The sequence below is a fragment of the Oncorhynchus kisutch genome, linkage group LG4 (genome assembly GCF_002021735.2).
Source record: "Oncorhynchus kisutch isolate 150728-3 linkage group LG4, Okis_V2, whole genome shotgun sequence".
In the NCBI taxonomy this organism is placed as follows: domain Eukaryota; kingdom Metazoa; phylum Chordata; class Actinopteri; order Salmoniformes; family Salmonidae; genus Oncorhynchus; species Oncorhynchus kisutch.
The window spans coordinates 39,814,173-39,836,421 of record NC_034177.2 but is presented as its reverse complement, the minus strand read 5'-3'; the positions used below and the strand labels follow the sequence as shown (position 1 = coordinate 39,836,421).

Here is a 22,249-nt window from a genome sequence, read left to right as displayed (position 1 = left end):
AGTTCTAGTACTGTAACTGCTGAGTGGCTGTGTTGTGCTGCGACCGCAGGCGGCTGTCTGTCTCACATTACGCACGCGAGATAAAGACAGCATGGATTGCCAATCTAGGATCAGGTCCCCCCTATCCATGTAATCTTATTCATTATGATCTAAAAGGCTAAAAGGATTCTAAATCAGCCCTTCTTCTCTAAGATGCTAAATCAATAATGCCCCTGTTGTGTAAAGTATGAGATGCACAGAGGTATGGGTTATGCTAATGTCTGTGTGTTTTATGGTATGCATAGCATATCTCTCGTAACTCTGCGGGATTTGGATGAGTTGGAACAATAGTATGGCCAGGATCAACAAGGTTATAATAATGTTGTGGACATGGTTATGATTTAATACTGTGTTAACATGGAACGGGAGGGCCATCCCAGGGCTAGACAAACACAACTAGGGTCCAATGCAGACGGCCTAAAAAGGGCATTCCCGCTGCGGGCCCATGCTCACTCACTGGGAGGAAAGGGTAGGGGAGACGCTCCCCTTATCATCTGTGATAACATATCCGGCTGGCTGCGATCTGGTCTGGTCGATCTATCTATCTGCTACTCATATCAGACAATATGAGGGAATGTAGAAGGGAAGCTACTAAAATAGTATGTGTGAGCTAATAATGTAAAAGTCAAATTTGGAGTCAATCCTCTCTAAAAGACCTATATCTATGTCATTCCTGTATGAAAGCAGCAAGGCCTGGATTTAAACAAATGAAGAATTTATTTCCAAAACTCGAAATGCACCAATTTTTCATGTGTTTTTTCACCAGAAATGATTGCTTCTGGGTACCTTCATGTGTGCGTAAAATATTACTGTTCTCAGATGTTTTATTCATAGATTTTTGGTGTGTATTAAAATGTTGTTTGATTTGCAAAACTAGCTCATGTTAGATGGCTGGCTCGTTAGCTTTACGTGACGTGCTAACATTACGTGACGTGTGTGATCTTAAACGTTGTTTACCTAGCTGGGTTCATTGTTTACCTAGCTGGCTAGCTATATGTCCTAAGCTAAACTGTACTGTTAGCTAGCTAGCTAACATCAGCTGGCCGAATCCCTTTTTGACGTTATTATTTGTTTCCCAGAGTTGTTTGCTTTTCTAGTTAGAGCCTAATGTTAGGCATTGTTAGGCATTGCTGGCACTTTGTTCATTGTTGTTTACCTAGCTAGCGTTAGCTGGCTGGCTCATTAGCTAACGTTACGTGATGTGTGTACAACACACCCATTGAATATGGCCGGTGTCAGTAAACGTCTGCAAAAAAGCGTAATGAAATTGTTGCCAGTTAGGCTGTTTTTATGTTATCCAGAGGTTAAAAAAATCATCGGCCAGAGCGTGAGTGTGCACTCCGAGAGCGAAACGAGATGGGTGGGGATAAAGCGTAAGAGGGTGTGAACAATGCTGAATGGGTGTCGACAAAGAAGAGCTCTTCACTAGATACCAAAACATTCAATGGCGATTTTCTCAAAAGTGAGTTTACAAGTTGATCAACTTTCAAAGCAGAATTACTTTGCCATTGTTCCTCAACTGTAGTGTATGATATACCATTTTGTAGCTTTGAGACTCTACTTTTATCCAATGTAAAAAACACAATTTCACATTTTGCTACATAAGACTGAATCCAGGTGGTGAGTCACATATATCCATTGTTTAGGTTGAATGGAATGTTCATATACTGCATTTGACTGTGATATGTGGTTGTCTCACCTAGCTATCTTAAGATGAATGCACTAACTGTAAGTCGCTCTGGATAAAAGCATCTGATCAATGACTAACATGTCAAATGTAAATGTTTTACATACAGATCTCATATTACTGTATTGATTCATTTTTGTAATATTATTTTGAAATATTGTTGTCACAAATGTATCATTTGTACAGTTTATTAAAAAATGTAGTTATGTGTTACAATTGACTGTGTAAAACCTAGCTGTACTACTCATTTCTCCGATAGTGAGGCGGATATATAGCATTTTGCAAAAAAAAACATGATTATTTGTCTCATCTGAAATGAAACCATCAAGTGATAGAGTTTAAACAAATACATGTCTGTCATTGATTAGATAGTGAAAAAAACACACCAATCTCTTTCATAAGTTCTTTAAACAATAAAAACGAATTTACCAAACTCTTCAAATGCAGATACATGACCTGTGCACTGCTATTGTGATGATTGTACTTGATTGTAAATTTCATTCGCACCATTTACTGTGAATATGATTTGTATGAACGTCGGGAAAGTGTTGGAATGAATCCCAACGGAAGACTGAATAACAAGTCAGAGAGCGTTAACCAGCATGGATTTCATCGTCATGTGTGAAGACTCATCACTGTATAGGCTACTCTTTTTTGCTGTTTTAATTTTTCTTATTTCACCTTTATTTAACCAGGTACGCCAGTTGAGAACATGTTCTCATTTACAACTGCAACCTGGCCAAGATAAAAACAAAGCAGTGTGACACAAACAACAGCACAGAGGTACATATGGAATCACAAACATAGTCAATAATACAATAGAAAACGTATATATACAGTGTGTGCAAATGAGGTAGGATAAGGGAGGTATAAGGCAATGAATAGGCCATAGTGGCTAAATAATTACAATATAGCAATTAAACACTGGAGTGATAAATGTGCAGAAGATGAGTGTGCAAGTAGAGATACTGTATAGGCTACTCCTACGAAAGTACGCTGCGTCCCAATATCATAAAATTGGGCCCTGAAGAAAAGAGAGAGCAACTGGGTTTCTGTGTGATCTAAAGAGAGTAAGTAAAGCCAAATAGAGATCAACACCTTATCTATATCACATTCACATTTTAGTCTAGCAGACACTCTTATCCAGAGTAACTTACACTTGTGAGTACATACATTTTCATACTTCTTTGTGCTGGTCCCCCGTGGGAATTGAACCCACAACCCTGGCGTTGCAAGGGCCAACCTCGACCTACTGAACCACGGGACAAATGTGTGTCTATCTACAGGTACTGTAACTGCCAAAATGAAGTCAACACCAACATAAAGTGTCTTAATAGGGCGCTGGGCACCACGAGCTGCCAGAACATCTTCAATGTGCCTTGGCATTGATTCAAGTGTCTGGAACTTCCATGAGAAATTCCATCATTTGGTGTTTGTTGATGGTGGTCAAAAACACTGTCTCAGGCACGCTCCAGAATCTCCCATAAGAATCTCACACACACACACACCCTTTCGGTATACTTTGTATCCCTCATTTCATTTATTTTGACAGTTATCTGTATTTAAGCAGTAGGACTCAATGATCAGAACAGTTCTCCAAAGGTGTCTCAGGGGGAGTTGGGATATGCAAAAACAACACATAAGCACCCATCAAATTATTAATAATTATAGATCGCCAGTTAGCATCTAGGTAACAGGCATTTCAGCTTCAGCCTGAAAGAGATGCATAGCTGAAGGTAAGGAGTGATGGAGTAATGGAGAGATGGAGAGATGGGGGAATGGAGTGATGGAGAGATGTATAGCTGAAGGTAAGGAGTGATGGAGTAATGGAGAGATGGGGGAATGGAGAGATGTATAGCTGAAGGTAAGGAGAGATGGAGAGATGTATAGCTGAAGGTAAGGAGTGATGGAGAGATGGAGGAATGGAGTGATGGAGAGCTGGAGGAATGGAGTGATGGAAAGGCGGAGGGGCACAGCATCCTTTGAGCTCCCCTATTTTTTGCCCTTCATTCCATCTGCGTCGGTAGTCACACATGGTTCACATAACATATCTCTTTCTTCTCATATCCTTGGCCGTTTAGAGCTACATGCAGCAACGGAAATGAGACGTACACCGCTGCACGGAGGCTGAATGCTAAAGGGCAGGGGTACAGGAGTCGCCATGCACTGTCCTATGTAGAGATGACAGAGAGAGGACAGGAGGGCAGGAGAGGAGGCATTAATAGTGGTTCTCACACACATGTACACACACACAGGTATGCAGGCATGCACACGTGCAGACACACACACACACAGGTATGCAAGCATGCGCACGGGGAGACACACATACCATGGTTGTTTGTGAGAAATATGTCCCAAAGGTCACAGTAAAGAGCTCAAAACAAACAAACAAACCATATTCATGCAAGCCAAAAAATATCAGGCACATATTGGTTTTGATTGTGATGACTTACTACCATACAATATTAAGTGCTTTGAGCCTTACGTAAATGTGATCCCATTATAGTAATGACAATGATTACTAGAAACAGTTAATCCAGCGCCCTGCTTTAGGGTCTGTTGCTCATCATCCAGGCTGCTTGATTGATGACAACGCACCTTCCTTCTCTGGTTTTAAACTATTTGAAACTATTTCTGCTGTCGATGAAAACTAAATGGCCCTGCAAGACTTAACATGCCCACCATAGGGGAAATAGCTATATAATCTCTCAGATAAATAATCCAAACAGATGCACTATCTTCTCTTTCTGGCTGGTAGAACTACAGGACAGCACACTCAGATGGGACACACCTGGAGTCTTTCCATTTGTTTCTTCGTCTCCTGACCCCTCCTGTCTCAGCCTCCAGTATTTATGCTGCAGTAGTTTATGTGTCGGGGGGCTGGGGTCAGTTTGTTATATCTGGAGTACTTCTCCTGTCCTATTCGGTGTCCTGTGTGAATCTAAGTGTGCGTTCTCTAATTCTCTCCTTCTCTCTTTCTTTCTCTCTCTCGGAGGACCTGAGCCCTAGGACCATGCCCCAGGACTACATGACATGATGACTCCTTGCTGTCCCCAGTCCACCTGCCCATGCTGCTGTTCCAGTTTCAACTGACCTGAGCCCTAGGACCATGCCCCAGGACTACCTGACATGATGACTCCTTGCTGTCCCCAGTCTACCTGGCCATGCTGCTGCTCCAGTTTCAACTTCCACCTGACTGTGCTGCTGCTCTAGTTTCAACTGTTCTGCCTTATTATTATTCGACCATGCTGGTCATTTATGAACATTGAACATCTTGGCCATGTTCTGTTATAATCTCCACCCGGCACAGCCAGAAGAGGACTGGCCACCCCACATAGCCTGGTTCCTCTCTAGGTTTCTTCCTAGGTATTGGCCTTTCTAGGGAGTTTTTCCTAGCCACCGTGCTTCTACACCTGCATTGCTTGCTGTTTGGGGTTTTAGGCTGGGTTTCTGTACAGCACTTTGAGATATCAGCTGATGTACGAAGGGCTATATAAATAAATTTGATTTGATTTGATTCTCTCTCTCTCTCTCTCTCTCTCTCTCTCTCTCTCTCTCTAACTCTCTCCCTCTCTCTCCCCCTCTCTCTCTCTCTCTCTAACTCTCTCTCTCACTCTCTCGATCTCCCTCTCTCTCTAACTCTCTCTCTCACTCTCTCGATCTCCCTCTCTCTCTCTAACTCTCTCTCTCACTCTCTCTCTCTCCCTCCCCCTCTCTCTCTCTAACTCTCTCCCTCTCTCCCCCTCTCTCTCCCTCTCTCTCTCTCTCACTCCCTCTCTCTCTCTAACTCTCCCTCTCTCTCTCCCTAACTCTCTCTCCCCCCCTCTCTCTAACTCTCTCCCTCTCTAACTCTCTCTCTCTAACTCTCTCTCTCCCTCTCTCTCTCTCCCCCTCTCTCTCTAACTCTCTCTCTAACTCTCTCTCTAACTCTCTCCCTTCCCCCTCTCTCTCTAACTCTCTCTCTCACTCTCTCGATCTCCCTCCCTCTCTCTCTAACTCTCTTTCCTCTCTCTCTCTCACACACACACTCACTCTTCTCCCCCTCATCTATCTCCCTCCCTCCCCTTTCTCGCTCTCTCGCTCTCTCCCTCTCTCCCCATTCTCTCCATCCTTCTCTCCCTTCCTCCCTCTCTCCCTCCGTCCCAGATGAAATCACCCACATCACTCTCCAGTACTGTACCACGTTTGGCTTAATCGAAGAGTGGTGAGGAGAGGATAGACTGGCAGGCAGGTCTGGTGTTATGGGCGGGCTTAGGGGGCCTGGTCCACCCTACAGTACCTCCTTGCCCTTCCAAATAAAATATATAAATATTGATAATTTATTTGACCGAGACATGCATCGACAGAAATGTCTCGCAAGATCACACAATGATTCATTTGATTTCTCATAATACAACCAAATATAATAGCATATACTGTAGCATAGTATACCTTACACCAAAAACACATCCTCAGGCATTTCTTATCTGAAGCTGAATAGTAAAAAAAAATGTATCATGCAGCTAGGGCTGTTGCGGTGACCTTATTACCGCCACACCGGCGGTCACGAGTCATGGAGGCAATCAAATTCCACATGATTGATTAGTCACGGTTTAGCCAAGCTCTGATGCTGCTCCTTGTCATTAGTAGCCTCCCAAACTTGCTAACTGCCTGGTACTCAGTCCTCGATTGTCCCTCTAATCACTCTGACATCAATGCAAATGTAATAGAAAATCTAATCAAACACTTCATGAGAGCCCATAAGCTTATGTTGCTCAACATTTCTATAGGCTGTGCAATTGCGGGATAAAGCGTGATGGCCACTAATAAAAAGACGAGAATCCCATCAGCTTTCTATAGGCTCGGCCTACTATATTTATTTCTCAACTTTCCTAATATTAAGCACACTGCTTATATTTACAACAGGTGTATAGCCTACCTGGCTGGCATGAAAATAAGCCATGGGGAAAAGCGTCCTCCATTCGCTATTTAAGTGTCACGCCCTGACCTGAGATATCTCTGTTTTCTTTATATTTTGGTTAGGTCAGGGTGTGACTAGGGTGGATACGCTAGTTTTTGTATTGTCTAGGGGTTTTATATTGTCTAGGGGTTTTGTATTGTCTAGGGTTTTTGTATGTCTAGGGTTTTGTAGGTCTAGGTATTTGTATGTTTATGGTGGCCTGATATGGTTCCCAATCAGAGGCAGCTGTTTATCGTTGTCTCTGATTGGGGATCATATTTAGGTAGCCATTTCCCTTTGGTGTTTGTGGGTTCTTGTCTATGTGTAGTTGCCTGTCAGCACTCATTTGTATAGCTTCACGTGTCGTTTTGTTATTTTTGTTAGTTTGTTCAGTGTTCATTCTTATAATATAAAGAATGTACGCATACCACGCTGCGCCTTGGCCCGATTCATACGACGAACGTGACATTAAGTGCATGACATGTATTTTTTTCTGCTGTGCCTGTTTCGAGACAGGTGCATGATAATGGTCCTGTATATGTAAAGACAAGATTAAATCAATAATATTCTGATGGGTGACAATATTAGCCTATCACTTGTGAATGATGCCCAGCATAAGACACAATGCCTTTTTTTGCAACTTTTTCAAATCATAGTAGCACACCTCATGTAGCCTAGCCCATAGGCCTATATGTTTTAATAAGGTTTGTATCACAACTAAAGTGGCCAAATAACTTCTGAAAATTAAGCACATTAATCCGCTCTACAAGGGATGTAGAACCTAACTGGAATACATAAACAGCGCGTGAGTTTCAAGTTGGGGGAAGATAATTTTCACCATAAAAATGCACCTTTATAATAAAAGCATTAGATAAATAATTGCATTTGTGGCAACTTTTGATATTGGTGTTTTCCGTTAATGGAACATTTGCGCTTATAGTCTTCTACCATGTGCACATTGCTGTGCTTATAATGTGAATAAATAGCCTAGTTTATCAACATTTTAAGCTAAATGTTCTGATTTGTTGAGTCAGCAACAATGCATAAAAAAGGTGTTTTTATGCTAGTGGTTGTATTAACTTGTGATCTTATCGCATCCCACAAATGTCCCAGACTATGTTTGGAATATTTATTTCTTGCATAGAATAGGTTGACTTGATTTTTTTAGGGTGCATTACGGCCACAAAGGGGATGCCGCCATGAAATTCGAGGCATTATCAAGTGCTTGTCAAATTGTGAATGAGAGACTGATGAAGTGTGTACAGCCTGCACAAAAAAAACAGAGCTCATTGCTTTCAAGCAACTTCTTTCAAATCATTTTTAGAATCTTATCATGCAGCTTTACAATGTATTTCAAATCAAAACATACAGCTGTTTGTAGAACAACTAAAGTTACATTAATAACTCTAAATTAAGCATATAGGGGTACCTATTTCTTTGTTAACCGCTCAACACAGAATAGCCGCAAGTGTGAGCTCCCTCAAATCATTTGTAGAGAATATTTCAATTTTATTCAGCGTTGTTCTATTGTATTCTTCATACTATAAAATAATATAAAGAAATGCCATGGAATTATAGGCAAGTTTTGTCTGCTAAAGAAACTAGTGTAGCCCACCGCTATTTGGCATAGCCACATCAGGACCTAACATAAAGACAACTTAGTGTGCTATTCTGTTCTTCTGAAATAGACGACATTTTCTTCATATCATGCCACTTTAGACCTGTCTAAAATTAACAATGGATTTATTGTGAAGGTGTAGCCTATATCACATGGATTTATTAGCCAGGAGATGCTAAATGTGATTATGTTAATTAACGGTCAATTACCGTGAGATCGACAGTTATTTGCTTGACATTCACCAGCTAAAGACATTTTGTGACTGCCACAGTCCTGCATGCAGCCAAAACTCAACAGCACGTGCCACTAGGCAGGATATATACTTTAAGTTCTACAGCTGCACCATTGAAAACATCTTGACTGGCTGCATCACCACTTGGTGAGGCAACTGCTCGGCATCCGAGTGCAAGGCGCTACAGAGAGTAGTGTATTTAGCCTGGTACGTCACTGGGCTCGAACTCCCTGCCATCCAGGACCTCTATACCAGGCAGACACAAATGGCTAGGTCTGGGAACAAAAGGCTCCCGAAGAACTTCTACCCCCAAGCCATAAGACTGCTAAATAGTTAACCAAATAGCTACCCGGACTATGTGCACTGACCCTGCTTTAACTATTTTTGACTCTATGCACCCACACTGGACTCTACCCACACACTGACACATGCATGCACTGACACTCCAACACATAGACTCACACATAACACGTACACACAGGCACACATTCGCCGCATGCACACTTCCATACAAGAAAGTCTAATAGTTTGTTAACACCATCTGCTCTAATTGGCTCAGGAAACAGTCATTCGAGAAGATCTAAATGCATCTTCCCATGAAACTGATTGGGATCAAATGATTGGAGATGCAGTTTGGAGGTTTCACTGGTAAAACATTCATAATTATCATACACAATTGACAGTGATAATGGCTTATTTTTGAAATGGGATATGCCTAACTTGGTGTTTGAGGGTATAAAACATTGAAAATGTTCTTGAGACAATGTGTGGGAATAAGCAGACGTTGCAATTGGAGGATGCATTTTATGGATCGGCCTATTCTACAATGATATTAAATAGGCTACATCTGTTGGTACAAACTTAGATTGAGAAATTATGACATTTTTTAAAATAAAATGTTTCGCTCCCTCACCTATTGAAGGAAAGTTGGCGGGTGCACAGACCATTGTTCGGATGCTGGGGTGATTTTGGAGGAACGTGAGAAGGTAACCTGCTTTTTGAAGTGATTGGTTTGACAATCAGATGGAAATGACTGGTTGTGTTCATGCCACATTAAAAGGTCATACATTTTTACAGTTAAATGACATGTCTTTACTATAAAACCCATTAAAACCCATCTGAGGTCCTGTGAAAAAAACGAATGACTGGTGAAATGAAATGACTGGCACTGCCATATGAAGTAGGCTGCACACAGAGTTTGTGAATTTGGCACCCAGGTCAAAGACCGATCAATCAGGACGCCTGGCAATGTTTGCTCCCCGCATTTATGAATGAATAAATTGTGTGTATTCTGTTTAATGAATGATGCGTAATCTTTGTATTCTGTATATTCTGTGTGTGTGTGTGTTTGTGTATGTGTGTGACTATCAGCCTACCTGTGTATGGTTGTGTGTCTATAGTGTATATGTGATCGGTTGTGCTCACAACGCATTCAAAAGTGTGTGTGTGTGTGTGTGAATGCGCCGCACCCACCCTCCCCCTCACACTGAGCCTGTGAATGTTTGGCCGTGCCAGCTCTGGGCTGGGTGTGGGGTTTATACACTCCCCCCTCAGAGATGTGTGCTGTGTAATATCTCCTCATAAACAGAATGTGGAGCGGAAGGACTGATCACCTAGATGTGTTTGACCATCTGGCCCTTGAGACGACACTGTTAGGAGGAGAGAGCAGAAAAGGGGCCAGTCAATGAGTGTATGTGGGAAGGTGGGTGGGTTGGGATCAGTGTGTGTTCATGTGTGTGTGTGTGTGTGAGCCTTTGATGTTGACTACAGGGGCGTTGATGTGTAAACCCCTGTTTTCTTAGACTGACACTTTTACGTTCAAACCCGGGGATCATAGAACGGCCTGCGCTTATAAAACCCTCAAAGCTGAGTGTCTTAGAGCAACAATGCTTGTGAAAAACAAGCTGTGGTGGAAGGCTGTGAGCCCTGTATGGATGTGGCTGCAACAGCAGTAGGCAGAACCTTGAGGGAGCAGGGTCAGGGAGAGGCCAAACAAACAGCAGCCAGCTGATTACTATATTTCACAGGTACACAGCTTTCCCCTGGCTTTATGGGTGCGTTAAGGAGGGGGGGGGGGGGGGTCTATGAGTATGTGGCAGTGAGGATCCCTCTCAGATGGGTGATCTCACCCCTCCACCCTCCACCCTCCCCCACATTCCCTCCCTCCTCCCCCTCACACTGAGCCTGTGAATTTTTGGCCGTGCCAGCTCTGGGCTGGGTGTGGGGTTTATACACTCCCCCCTCAGGGATGTGTGCTGTGTAATATACATCTCCTCATAAACAGAATGTGGAGTGGAAGCACTGATCACCTAGACGTGTTTGACCATCTGGCCCTCGAGACGACACTGTTATGCTTTGGTCATGTGGAAGATTTGGCCAGGGGAGGAGAAAGGAGAAAAGGGCGCAGTGCTGGACGAGGCCAGTCAAAGAGTATGTTTGGAAAGGTGGGTGGGGGATCTGTGTGTGTGTGTGTGTGCGTGTGCGTGTGTGTGTGTGTGTGTGTGAGCCTTTGATGTTGACCCCAGGGGCGTTGATCTGTACAGCATCCAAGACACTTTGTGTTTCTGTTTCTGAGAGAGGGACACATGCAGCTTGTCTGGGTCGAAACACACATCTGCAGTCAAACAAATACATCACACATAAAACAGCAACACCCAAATTATCTTTAAGCTGCTGCGCTGCTGGAACACAGTATTTTTGTTCCAGACCAAGAAACACTAGTATGTCTTGAATGCAGCTCTTTAGATGACTACAACACAACACAAACGTCTGTTCAAAAACAGCCTTGAACACCTGAGAGATCACCTCACAGCCTCAACTCAGTTCACCTGGGCTTTCAAGACCTCAAAACCCTTATTCCACAGCGATGATCGATTCCAATGCTTTTAAAACATTCAAACGCCTGTTTTCTTAGACTGACACTTTTACATTCAAACCCAGGGGATCATAAAATGGGCTGCCCTTTTAAAACCATCACAACTGAGTGTCTTAGAGCAACAATGCTCGTGAAAAACAAGCTGTGGTGGAAGGCTGTGAGCCCTGTATGGATGTGGCTGCAACAGCAGTAGGCAGAACCTTGAGGGAGCAGGGTCAGGGAGAGGCCAAACAAACAGCAGCCAGCTGATTACTATATTTCACAGGTACACAGCTTTATGGGTGTGTGGGGTGAAGCAGTGGGTGGGGGGTGGGGGTTGTGTGTGTGTGTGTTTTCAGGGGTAAGGCTTTCCCCTGCTTTATGGATGTGTGAGTATACTCAAACATGTCAATGTCTGAATGGAAACATGCTCATAACTCCCTGCCCTCACTTCACTAACTTCATTCACTCCAAACTGGGGAAAAGAGAAGGAACAATGGAAAGAGAGAGAGAGACTCCTTTTCTGGTAAACATGCATTCACACAGGGGTTGTCACCTTAAAACAGCTGCACGCTTCCCAGCCGAAACAGTTTCTGAAGAGTTTGTGCATATATTATGATGACATTTTGTGACGTTTCTGTTCATTTTGGACTTCGGTGAGGGATTTTTCGGCTACGGCCAACCGAACTGAAGCCATTATGGCCCTCATGAATGTTTGACGAGGGTGTACAAGGACAGATTCAGAAAGAACATGTGTGCTTGAAGCACAAACAGTGTTGAAGGGAACATTCCCATGGGGAATCTGACAGCCATCTAGGGGCCTGATAGTCAGCTGCTGCTGCTGTTAGCTGGGACCTCTGCTGTGTAGACAGGCTCAATAAAGAGGCACAATCAGCTCAGTCATCATAGAGGAAGTGAGAGAGGGGGGGGGGGACACGTACCCCTCTGCTGCCATTTGAAATGTTAATTCCCTAAGGAGGGGAAACAATCAATTTCTATGGAAGACAGATTCAATGAGATTGTTATAGCCTAGATATTGAACGTGTGAGTCATTAACATATAACATCAAGCATTCTTCAGAGACAGACAGACAAACACAGAGACAGACACACACAGTTAGACATGAATGCATGCACATACACACAGAGTAGTCGACATGTACACACACGCACACGCACGCACACGCACGCGCACACACACACACACACGCACACACGCACGCACACACACACACACACACACACACACACACACACACACACACACACACACACACACACACACACACACACACACACACACACACACACACACACACACACACACACAGAGTAGTCAACATGTACACGCACGCACACACACACACACACACACACACACACACACACACACACACACACACACACACACACACACACACACACACACACACACACACACACACACACACACACACACACACACACACACACAGTACACATACTGAGGGAGCTTCATTATCCCATTCCACAGTGGCATGAGGTGCCAGACTCAGTGACTGACAGGACCAATTACAGCAGAGAGCCAGGGTTAGCAGGGCAGGGAGCATGTGACTACTCTCGATCATGAGAAACAGTGCCCTCTGCCATGCTCTGCCAATGCCATCCTTTCCCATAAAAAATGGGCACAGGGCACTTCTCAAACCATTGAACTACACTTTAGTTACTGCAGTATCAACTTACTATCAATTACACTATGATCACATCTCTGCATGGACTCGAGCCAAAGCCCAACTTGAGCCGGTAGGCATATTGTACATTAATGAAATATCTCTGGTACTGTAAATCAGGCCTTTATATCAATGGAAGATTTGTGTTAAGGTTTGTGGTCCCGTGATCTGCGTCAGGTAGCCTAGTGGTTAGATCGTTGGACTAGTAACTGAAAGGTTGCAAGATCAAAACCCCAAGTTGACAAGGTAAAAATCTGTCGTTCTGCCCCTGAACAAGGCAGTTAACCCACTGTTCCTAGGCCGTCATTGAAAATAAGAAGTTGTTCTTAACTGACTTGCCTAGTTAAATAAAGGTAAAATAAAATCAATTTAGATGAAACTGTCTCTGTATCACGGTGCTTAGAGCAGTTAGCCTGGTCTTAGGTCTGTTTGTGCTGCCTTGCCAACTCCTTTTTCTATACATTTTTGAATTGTTGACTCTTGTTGGATAACAGGTACATACACAGAAAATAGGCACAGTAGTTCATAATATAGCAACATTCAGAATGATAGTGTGGTTTTTACAAACAAAGATGCAGCGAGAGATGCCATCAGCTTTGAAGCTTAACTCAGAGACACTCAGAGATCTGACTTGGTATCTCAACGTCAATGACATCATTGGCTTGTACAGTGCATTCGGGAAAGTATTCAGACCCTTTGACTTTTCCACATTTTGTTACAGTCTTATTCTAAAATGGATTCAATCGTTTTTTCCCCTCATCAATATACACACAATACCCCATAATGACAAAGCAAAAACAGGTTTTTAGAAATATGCAATTTACATTAGTATTCATACCCTTTACTCAGTACTTTGTTGAAGCACATTTGGCAGCGATTACAGCCTACAGTCTTCTTGGGTATGTTGCTACAAGCTTGGCACACCTGTATTTGGGGAGTTTTTCCGTTTTTTTCTCTGCAGAACATTTCAAACTCTCTCAGGTTGGATGGGGAACGTTGCTGCACAGCTATTTTCAGGTCTCTCCAGAGATGTCTTGATTGGGTTCAAGTCCGGGCTCTGGCTGGGCAACTCAATGACATTCAGAGACTTGTCCCGAAGGTACTCCTGCGTTGTCTTGGCTGTGTGCTTAGGGTTCTTGTCCTGTTGGAAGGTGAACCTTCAGCCCAGTCTGAGGTCCTGATCTCTCTGGAGCAGGGTTCCCTTAAGGATCTCTCTGTACTTTTCTCCGTTCATCTTTCTCTCGATCCTGACTAGTCTCCCAGTTTCCTTCAGACGTGATGGTTGGCATTCAGGCCAAAGAGTTAAATCTTGATTTCATCAGACCAGGGATTCTTGTTTATCATGGTCTGAGAGTCCTTTAGGTGCCTTTATGCAAACTCAAAGCGGGCTGTCGTGTGCCTTTTACTGAGGAGTGGCTTTCATCTGTCTACACTACCATAAAGGCCTGATTGGTGGAGTGCTGCAATGGTTGTCCTCCACGGAGGACCTCTGGAGCTCTGTCAGAGTGAACATTGGGTTCTTGGTCACCTCCCTGATTGCTCAGTTTGGGCGGGCGGCCAGCTCTAGAAAGAGTCTTAGTGGTTCCAAACTTCCTCCATTTAAGAATAATGGAGGTCACTGTGTTCTTGTGGACCTTTAATGCTGCAGATCTGTTTTGGTACCCTTCCCCAGATCTGTGCCTTGACAAAAATCCTGTCTTTGAGCTCTACGGACAATTTGTTTGACCTCATGGCTTGGTTTTTGCTCTGACATGCAATGTCAATGGGAATACTTTCCGAATGCACTGTATATGCTAGTGTCAACATAATTTCTAAAAACATGCATTATGTAACTCCTATAGTTGTTGTCACACATGACACATAGTCCCGTCTCTCCCATGCCATAACAGCAGTCAGCAGACACAAACAGACATAACCTATAAAGATTTACAGTTTGGCACACATTTCCCAGTAGTCTTCCACCAAGTTCACATGGCCTTTCCCTTTAAATAGAGCGTGACATCAGAACTGCATTTCTGCAGGCCGCAGTCAAAAACTAATAGGTCCAAACAATGCCACATCTGGAGCAAGATACAGGAGTGAAGGAGACAGAGAAGAGAGAGAGGGGAAGAACAGGAATGTGGCGGAAAAGTGGAGATAAAAAAATGGGGGGAAGCAGCCAACTTTTCAGGACCCTGGCCAAGGCGTCTGGGGATGTGCCTGAACTCTAATTTACTGGTGGTTCCCCTTGCAGCCCTCCCACGAGCCCTCACGTCACTAGAATATATACAACAGCCCTCGTGTCACTGTAAACATTACAACATATACAAACTGTATACCACTGGAGTACTACAGTTTGCTTAAGTACTATAACCCTTACGTCATTCAAGCCACAAGTCACTAGAACATGTAGACCCTAAAGGGAGCTACAAATAGAAAAAAAGGTGCTCGAACGTCAAAACTTAAAAGGGTTCATCCCCATAGGATAACAATTTGAAGAACACTTTTGGGTTCCATGTAGATCCCTTTCTACAGCGGATTCTACATGGAACCCACGAGGGCTGTGAGGGCTCGTGGGATGGCTGCAAGGGGAACCTCTATGGAACCTCTATGGGACAGCTGAAGAACTACAGTACTACAGCCCTCACGTCACTACAACACAACAGTCACTCTAAAACAGTACTACAGCCCTCGACGCCACTACAACACAACAGTCACTCTGCTACAGTACAACAGCCCTCACACCAATACAACACAACAGTCACTCTGCTACAGAACGAGAGCCCTCACGCCACTACAACACAACAGTCACTCTGCTACAGAACGACAGCCCTCACGCAAATACAACACAACAGTCACTCTGCTACAGTACTACAGCCCTCACGTCACTACAATACAACAGACACTCTGCTACAGTACTACAGCCCTCACGTCACCACAACACAACAGTAAATCTGCTACAGTACTACAGCCCTCACGTCACTACAACACAACAGTCACTCTGCTACAGTACTACAGCCCTCACACCACTACAGCACAACAGTCACTCTGCTACAGAACGAGAGCCCTCACGCCATTACAACACAACAGTCACTCTGCTACAGTACAACAGCCCTCACGCCAATACAACACAACAGTCACTCTGCTACAGAACGAGAGCCCTCACGCCACTACAACACAACAGTCACTCTGCTACAGTACTACAGCCCTCACGCCACTACAACACAACAGTCACTCTACTACAGTACTACAGCCCTCGACGCCACTACAACACAACAGTCACTCTGCAACAGAACGACAGCCCTCACACCACTACAGCACAACAGTCACTCTGCTACAGTACTACAGCCCTCACGCCACTACAACACAACAGTCACTCTACTACAGTACTATAGCCCTAACCTCACTACAACACAACAGTCACTCTGCTACAGAACGAGAGCCCTCACGCCACTACAACACAACAGTCACTCTGCTACAGAACGACAGCCCTCATGCAAATACAACACAACAGTAACTCTGCTACAGTACTACAGCCCTCACGTCACTACAATACAACAGACACTCTGCTACAGTACTACAGCCCTCATGTCACCACAACACAACAGTAACTCTGCTACAGTACTACAGCCCTCACGTCACTACAACACAACAGTCACTCTACTACAGTACTAGAGCCCTCACGCCACTACAACACAACAGTCACTCTGCTACAGAACGACAGCCCTCACGCAAATACAACACAACAGTCACTCTGCTACAGTACTACAGCCCTCACGTCACTACAATACAACAGACACTCTGCTACAGTACTACAGCCCTCATGTCACCACAACACAACAGTAACTCTGCTACAGTACTACAGCCCTCACGTCACTACAACACAACAGTCACTCTACTACAGAACGACAGCCCTCACCTCACTACAACACAACAGTCACTCTGCTGCAGTACTACAGCCCTCACACCACTACAGCACAACAGTCACTCTGCTACAGTACTACAGCCCTCACCTCACTGCAACATAACAGTCACTCTGCTACAGTACTACAGCCCTCACACCACTACAACACAACAGTCACTCTGCTACAGTACTACAGCCCTCACACCACTACAACACAACAGTCACTCTGCTACAATACTACAGCCCTCATGTCACCACAACACAACAGTAACTCTGCTACAGTACTACAGCCCTCACGTCACTACAACACAACAGTCACTCTACTACAGAACGACAGCCCTCACCTCACTACAACACAACAGTCACTCTGCTGCAGTACTACAGTCCTCACAACACTACAGCACAACAGTCACTCTGCTACAGTACTACAGCCCTCACCCTCACTACAACATAACAGTCACTCTGCTACAGTACTACAGCCCTCACACCACCACAACACAACAGTAACTCTGCTACAGTACTACAGCCCTCACGTCACTACAACACAACAGTCACTCTACTACAGAACGACAGCCCTCACCTCACTACAACACAACAGTCACTCTGCTGCAGTACTACAGTCCTCACACCACTACAGCACAACAGTCACTCTGCTACAGAACGAGAGCCCTCACGCCACTACAACACAACAGTCACTCTGCTACAGTACAACAGCCCTCACGCCAATACAACACAACAGTCACTCTGCTACAGAACGAGAGCCCTCACGCCACTACAACACAACAGTCACTCTGCTACAGAACGACAGCCCTCACGCAAATACAACACAACAGTCACTCTGCTACAGTACTACAGCCCTCACATCACTACAATACAACAGACACTCTGCTACAGTAATACAGCCCTCACATCACCACAGCACAACAGTAACTCTGCTACAGTACTACAGCCCTCACGTCACTACAACACAACAGTCACTCTACTACAGTACTACAGCCCTCGACGCCACTACAACACAACAGTCACTCTGCAACAGAACGACAGCCCTCACACCACTACAGCACAACAGTCACTCTGCTACAGTACTACAGACCTCACACCACTACAACACAACAGTCACTCTGCTACATACTACAGCCCTCACACCACTACAACACAACAGTCACTCTACTACAGTACTATAGCCCTAACCTCACTACAACACAACAGTCACTCTGCTACAGAACGAGAGCCCTCACGCCACTACAAACACAACAGTCACTCTGCCTACAGAACGACAGCCCTCACGCAAATACAACACAACAGTCACTCTGCTACAGTACTACAGCCCTCACGTCACTACAATACAACAGACACTCTGCTACAGTACTACAGCCCTCATGTCACCACAACACAACAGTAATCTGCTACAGTACTACAGCCCTCACGTCACTACAACACAACAGTCACTCTACTACAGTACTAGAGCCCTCACGCCACTACAACACAAAAGTCACTCTGCTACAGAACGACAGCCCTCACGCAAATACAACACAACAGTCACTCTGCTACAGTACTACAGCCCTCACGTCACTACAATTCAACAGACACTCTGCTACAGTACTACAGCCCTCATGTCACCACAACACAACAGTAACTCTGCTACAGTACTACAGCCCTCACGTCACTACAACACAACAGTCACTCTACTACAGAACGACAGCCCTCACCTCACTACAACACAACAGTCACTCTGCTGCAGTACTACAGCCCTCACACCACTACAGCACAACAGTCACTCTGCTACAGTACTACAGCCCTCACCTCACTGCAACATAACAGTCACTCTGCTACAGTACTACAGCCCTCACACCACTACAACACAACAGTCACTCTGCTACAATACTACAGCCCTCACACCACTACAACACAACAGTCACTCTACTACAGTACTATATCCCTAACCTCACTACAACACAACAGTCACTCTGCTACAGTACTATAGCCCTTACGCCACTACAACACAACAGTAACTCTGCTACAGTACTACAGCCCTCATGCCACTACAGCACAACAGTCACTCTGCACCAGTACTACAGCCCTCACGCCACTACAACACAACACTCACTCTACTACAGTACTACAGCCCTCGACGCCACTACAACACAACAGTCACTCTGCTACAGTACTACAGCCCCCACACCACAACAGTCCACTCTGCTACAGTACTACAGCCCTCACGCCACTACAACACAACAGTCACTCTGCTACAGTACTACAGCCCTCACATCACTACAACACAACAGTCACTCTGCTACAGTACTACAGCTCTCACGCCACTGCAACACAACAGTCAATCTACTACAGTACTACAGCCCTCACGCCACTACAACACAACAGTCACTCGGCTACAGTACTACAGTCCTCACCTCACTACAACACAACAGTCACTCTGCTACAGAACGACAGCCCTCACCTCACTACAACACAACAGTCACTCTGCTACAGAACGACAGCCGTCACGCCACTACAACACAACAGTCACTCTGCTACAGAACGACAGCCCTCACACCACTACAACACAACAGTCACTCTGCGACAGAACGACAGCCCTCACGCCACTGCAACACAAAAGTCACTCTGCTACAGTACTACAGCCCTCACACCACTTCAACACAACAGTCCCTCTGCTACAGAACGACAGCCCTCACACCACTACAACACACAGTCACTCTGCTACAGAACGACAGCCCTCACACCACTACAACACAACAGGTCACTCTGCGACAGAACGACAGCCCTCACGCCACTACAACACAACAGTCACTCTGCTATAGTTCTACAGCCCTCACGTTCACTACAACACAAAAGTCACTCTGTACCAGTACTACAGCCCTCACGCCACTACAACACAACAGTCACTTTACTACAGTACTAACAGCCCTCGACGCCACTACAAACACAACAGTCACTCTGCTACAGTACTACAGCCCCCACACCACAACAGTCACTCTGCTACAGTACTACAGCCCTCACGCCACTACAACACAACAGTCACTCTGCTACAGTTACTACAGCCCTCACATCACTACAACACAACAGTCACTCTGCTACAGTACTACAGCTCTCACGCCACTACAACACAGCAGTCAATCTACTACAGTACTAGAGCCCTCACGCCACTACAACACAACAGTCACTCTGCTACAGAACGACAGCCCTCACGCAAATACAACACAACAGTCACTCTGCTACAGTACTACAGCCCTCACGTCACTACAATACACAGACACTCTGCTACAGTACTACAGCCCTCATGTCCCCACAACACAACAGTAACTCTGCTACAGTACTACAGCCCTCACGTCACTACACACAACAGTCACTCTACTACAGAACGACAGCCCTCACCTCACTACAACCCAACAGTCACTCTGCTGCAGTACTACAGCCCTCACACACTTACAAGCACAACAGTCACTCTGCTACAGTACTACAGCCCTCACCTCACTGCAACATAACAGTCACTCTGCTACAGTACTACAGCCCTCACACCACTACAACACAACAGTCACTCTGCTACAGTACTACAGCCCTCACACCACTACAACACCAACAGTCACTCTGCTACAATACTACAGCCCTCATGTCACCACAACATAACAGTAACTCTGCTACAGTACTACAGCCCTCACTTCACTTAGCAACACAACAGTCACTCTACTACAGAACGACATCCCTCACCTCACTACAACACAACAGTCACTCTTCTGCTGCAGTACTACAGTCCTCACAACACTACAGCACAACAGTCACTCTGCTACAGTACTACAGCCCTCACCTCACTACAACATAACAGTCACTCTGCTACAGTACTACAGCCCTCACACCACTACAACACAACAGTCACTCTGCTACAGTACTACAGCCCTCACACCACTACAACACAACAGTCACTCTGCTACAATACTACATCCCTCACACCACTACAACACAACAGTCATCTACTACAGTACTATAGCACTAACCTCACTACAACACAACAGTCACTCTGCTACAGTACTATAGCCCTTACGCCACTACAACACAACAGTAACTCTGCTACAGTACTACAGCCCTATGCCACTACAGCACAACAGTCACTCTGCACCAGTACTACAGCCCTCACGTCACTACAATACAACAGACACTCTGCTACAGTACTACAGCCCTCACGTCACACAACACAACAGTAACTCTGCTACAGTACTACAGCCCTCACGTCACTACAACACAACAGTCACTCTGCTACAGTACTACAGCCTCTCACACCACTACAGCACAACAGTCACTCTGCTACAGAACGAGAGCCCTCACGCCACTACAAACACAACAGTCACTCTGCTACAGTACAACAGCGCTCCGCACACATACAACACAACAGTCACTCTGCTACAGAACGAGAGCCCTCACGCCACTACAAACACAACAGTCAACTCTGCTACAGAACGACAGCCCTCACGCAAATACACCCAACAGTCACTCTGCTACAGTACTACAGCCCTCACGTCTCTACAATACAACAGACACTCTGCTACAGTAATACAGCCCTCACGTCACCACAGCACAACAGTAACTCTGCTACAGTACTACAGCCCTCACGTCACTACAAAACAACAGTCACTCTACTACAGTACTACAGCCCTCGACGCCACTACAACACAACAGTCACTCTGCAACAGAACGACAGCCCTCACACCACTACAGCACAACAGTCACTCTGCTACAGTACTACAGCCCTCACACCACTACAACACAACAGTCACTCTGCTACAATACTACAGCCCTCACACCACTACAACACAACAGTCACTCTACTACAGTAATATAGCCCTAACCTCACTACAACACAACAGTCACTCTGCTACAGAACGAGAGCCTCACGCCACTACAACACAACAGTCACTCTGCTACAGAACGACAGCCCTCACGCAAATACAACACAACAGTCACTCTGCTACAGTACTACAGCCCTCACGTCACTACAATACAACAGACACTCTGCTACAGTACTACAGCCCTCATGTCACCACAACACAACAGTAACTCTGCTACAGTACTACAGCCCTCACGTCACTACAACACAACAGTCACTCTACTACAGTACTAGAGCCCTCACGCCACTTAACACAACAGTCACTCTGCTACAGAACGACAGGCCTCACGCAAAAATACAACACAACAGTCACCTGCTACAGTACTACAGCCCTCACGTCACTACAATTCAACAGACACACTCTGCTACAGTACTACAGCCCTCATGTCACCACA

The 22,249-nt window shown here is 45.1% G+C and overlaps 1 long non-coding RNA gene across 1 annotated transcript in view; it reads right to left on the bottom strand.

The window, feature by feature from the left end:
* Nucleotides 1-3,246: 3,246 nt before the first annotated feature.
* LOC109888690 (uncharacterized) overlaps nucleotides 3,247-22,249 on the bottom strand; it is a 188,858-nt gene continuing 169,855 nt past the window's right edge. Inside the window, exon 4 of the long non-coding RNA XR_002255180.2 lies at nucleotides 3,247-3,897. This is a non-coding gene — a long non-coding RNA (uncharacterized LOC109888690). The remainder of the gene's footprint in view (nucleotides 3,898-22,249) is intronic.